We start from the raw sequence: 4,410 nt of genomic DNA on the forward strand, positions 1-4,410 counted from the left end.
ATTAGTGCTCCCATTTTCACACCGTGCTTTCAGATTTATCCTGAGAACATTAATAACATCAATATCTCCCAAAACAGAGATTTCATCATACTTTCTAAACAAGGCAATACATTTGTGAGCATGCTTAAAACTGTCACAAATATTTAAAGCTAAAATGTAATCTTCAAAATAAATGAACTAAGTGAATTTGTGTTACTGTGGGCTTGATTTAGTAACGTGGAATTTTTTAATCACTCATTTGTTGCTCAAAGAAATATTATAATCTTAATGGGGTTCTAGTTCATTTCCTTATTTTAATAAGGCAGGATACATTTTTCATGAAATGTTATTTAAAATGGCATTATGATCAACAGATATTTATTAAATATTTACTGGAAGCACATCAAGCACAAGACTCATCACTCACTCAAGCTTCACCAAACTATGTTCTAGACTGAATTAGTACCAGATTCTTGGGAAAATGGTATTGCACAGAGTTGGACAAATGGCTTCATGGTGATTCCAGGACCCAATCTATTCCCATGTCCTCAAGTAATCCCCAAAGACCTTGTTTATTTGTTTATCTATTTGTTGGTTTATGGCTGGGTACACTGTACTTTACTGATGGTACATGACAAGGTAGTGCTCCCGAAGCCCCTCCCCTTCTTCAGAGGGTCTGGGATGGAAACTGTACAGGGGTCAAGAAATTCTCAGTGTGTTGAGGGATGAGTTGGAGCAAGAACTCCTCAGCAGCTGAGGGATTGTCTCTTCCTTTCTTGTTCTTGCTGGGGCTGGTGGTCCTGGGGCTTTTGGAGGCCATGTGGACCATAAGGTCCATCACCCTGTTCCCGTAGCCAAATTTATTGTCATATCAGGAAATAAGCTTGACAAAGTGGTCATTGACAGCAATGCCAACCCCAACATCAAAGGTAGAAGAGGGGGTGTCACTGTTAAAGTTGCAGGAGATAATCTGGTTCTCGGTGTAGACCAGGGTGCCCTTCAGGTAAGTTTCCACTATTTGCTTCACTGTCATCTTGATGTCATCATATTTGGCAGCTTTCTCCAGACCACAGAGAAAATCCACAACTGACACTTTGGGGATGGAGACACAGAAAGAGGTGCCAGTGAGCTCCTATTTAGCTCAGGGATGACCTTGCCCATAATCTTGGCAGTGCCAGTAGAAGTAGGGATGATATTTTGAGCAGTCTCATGGCCATGATGCCACAGCTTCTCAGAGGGATCATCAGAGGGCATTCAGTGGTGGCATGGACTGTGGCCATGAGTCCTTCCACCATGTCAAAGTTGTCATGGATGACCTTGGCCAAAAAGGCCAAGCACTTGGTAATGAAGAAGGCATTTCTGACAATCTCGAGGGAGTTGTCATACTTCTCATGGTTCATGCCCATTCCAAACATGAGGGTATGAGCGGAAGAGGCAGAGATGACAACCCTTTTTCTTCCACCTTTCAAGTGAGCCATAGCCTTCTCCAAGTTGGTAAAGACACCAGTGGACTCAACAGCATATTCACCACCAGGGTCACCCCGTTTGATGTTGGCAGGATCTTACTCCTGGAAGATGGAGATGAGCTTTCTGTTAATGACAAGCTTCCATGTTTCAGCCTTGACGGAGCCATTGAACTTGCCCTGGGTGGAATCAGGCTGGAACATGTAGACCATGAAGTTGCAGTCAATTAAGGGGTCACTAATAGAGACAATATCCACTCTGCCAGAGTCAAAAGCAGCTGAATGACCAGGAGCCTGACATAGTCAAATCAGTTTGTTCCAATCTTCCCCATCATGTCTTAGGAATGTGGTCTGCATTGCACAAGAAGGTGCGGATGCCTGCATAATAGGGAGGAACAAAGAGCCCCCGCCACTTTAACTACCTTTATCCTTCCCAAATAAATGTGGGTGATATTGTATCCTATGATATCTCCTAGTTCTCTTTTATTTATTTCATCCATTTATTCATTCATTCAATAATCATGGAGGGCTACTCTGTGTTTGACACTATGTAAGACATAGAAGATGTTACTTGTTATCAAGTATTTATATAAATAATTTTTCACTGATGAAGAATTTTGGCAAGATGATAAGTGCACTACATTAGGTAGCTTTAAAGCAGTAACAACCTCAGGGAACATTTATTTCTCATTCATATTGCATGTAGATAGCTGGGGTTGGCTACTGTGACTCTACTCTTTGTGCATTCCCATTCCAGAACGCGGGCTTAAGAAACAGTCTCTATTTAGATCCTGACATTCTTGTGGCAGAGGGAATAAAATAAGAAGCTGGGGCGCCTGGGTGGCACAGTCGTTAGGTGTCTGCCTTCGGCTCAGGGCGTGATCCTGGCGTTCTGGGATCGAGCCCCACATCAGGCTTCTCCGCTGGGAGCCTGCTTCTTCCTCTCCCACTCCCCCTGCTTGTGTTCCCTCTCTCCCTGGCTGTCTCTCTCTGTCAAATAAATAAAAATAAAATCTTTAAAAAACAAAACAAAACAAGAAGCTAAGTGGGCAGTGGCTTTGAATACTTCTGCTTAAAGTGATACACAGTTGATTCTCATTATTCCTAGTAGTTATGTTCTACAAAGTCATCACAAACACTGAATTAGCAAATACTGATCTGCGAGTCTCTGGTCATAGCAATTTTTCAACCAAAATCCATCCCATTTGAGTTATATAAGTGGGTTTGCTGAAATCCTTATAAAATAAGCCCATGTTATCATCATTGAAAACCTGCTCTTCCATATAACCTTCTCCCGTATAACACTTAGCAGGAATTTTTTAAAAAATTCATGCACATCTTCCTGATCTGCAGAACCTGCCTCACTTGCAAGTTCGCTTTTTCATGCTGTTTCACCTTTTGAAACATATGATTCAGACAGCACCAGCTGATAAGGGTTCAATATTTTCCTGACCCTAGTTAACGTGCCTTTCAACAAGGAATCCTCAGTAAGAGAAGTATTCCTACAGACCAACAAGCCAGGAGGGGGTTCCCAAATCTTTATTTCCCAGAAGCAACAGCCCTCTCTTTCTCAGTGAGAAATACCCGGAGATTCGATGGCCTAGATAAGCTTCTCTCTAATGCAGATGTATAGTTGAAGGTTTAATGAATTGGTGGATTATTGGTGGCCTTCAACTATTTCCCAATAGATTCACTGTCCTAGGGTAGCACATTTACAGAGCTTGAGCTGGGATGGAGGAAAGACTATGTTTATGTTGACCCACATTGTAAATAGTAGCTAACCTTAGTTGAAATAATACTATTGGTGTTCATAGGATATATAGGCTTTTGAATGCTGCCCTGATTATTTATTGCTAATATCACCATTACAAGATTGTTTTGACATTTAAATCTTAATAAGTAAGTTGGAAACTATTAGGTTTACTGGGGGCCTTGGCAAACTGTAATCAGTGAGTCAAATCCTGCTTGTTGCTTGTTTATGTAAATAAATTTTTATTGGAATACAGCCATGCCTTTGTGCTTATGGACTGTCTATGGCTGTCTTCACACTGTAGCAACAGAGTTAAGTAGTTGCAGCAGAGACCATATGGCCTTAACACTGAAAATAGCTACTGTCTGGATCTTTACAGAAAATGTCTGTCAACCTTGGCCTTGTACTTATGGTAGATGTGTCAAAAAAAAAAAAAAAAGACATTAATAGTGAAATCATGAAGAAACAGGTTGAAAAAAGAATATCCTTCCACAGAAATTACATTTCTAGGGCTTCTTGCCTGGGTCAGTGGCATTGAATGTAAGTCGATTAAAACTTATGCAAGCAATTAGTGCAAACACATTTACAATAATTGAACAGTCTACATTAAGAGAAGCATATATTTTTAGAAAGCTGTTATATTTACATCAGATTGGTAGATAATATGTTTGTGAATTGGTTAAGTTGAATCGAAATATTTTGACCAACCATTTAGCATATTGATTATCTTTGATTCAACTGTTTGAGTCTGGCTAATTAGCACACGAAGAGACCCTCTGCGAGACTTGTATTGGTGCCGGCTCAGGATTAGGCATAGAACTGTACACTTAAAAAGAGTGCATTTTATTGTGTATAAGTCATATCTTAATAAACCAGTTTGTTTATTTTTTCAAGTTATTTTTTTAAAGATCCTCTATCTACATATTTTAAATTGCAGTAATTAATGTAAGTTTTATGAAACAGCTTTGGACTGCCAGTATCATTGCTATTTAAGTGATAATAGGACCCATGGCATTCGAGGTCCAGAAGGAACGGTTCAGTTTCTCTCCACTTAAAAAAACATTCTGCCCGAAGAGCTGGTGACAAGGTTTGTCGATCATACTGTAAGAATATCACCACATCTGCTCGGAAACAAGACAAGCGAGAAGGTGCTGGCCAAGAGATGGACCAAACAGCAGGGAAGAAGAGCTCTTTCCACCTTCAGACTTTATGGCCGCC

General features: G+C 40.4%; 1 pseudogene; it reads right to left on the reverse strand.

Moving 5' to 3' along the window:
• Positions 1 to 646: 646 nt before the first annotated feature.
• Positions 647 to 1,774, reverse strand: LOC123778874 (glyceraldehyde-3-phosphate dehydrogenase pseudogene; annotated as a pseudogene).
• Between the last annotated feature and the right edge of the window lie 2,636 nt (positions 1,775 to 4,410).

The sequence above is a fragment of the Ursus americanus genome, chromosome 25 (assembly GCF_024610735.1).
Source record: "Ursus americanus isolate L20-20 chromosome 25, mUrsAme1.1.p, whole genome shotgun sequence".
Taxonomy (NCBI): Eukaryota; Metazoa; Chordata; class Mammalia; order Carnivora; family Ursidae; genus Ursus; species Ursus americanus.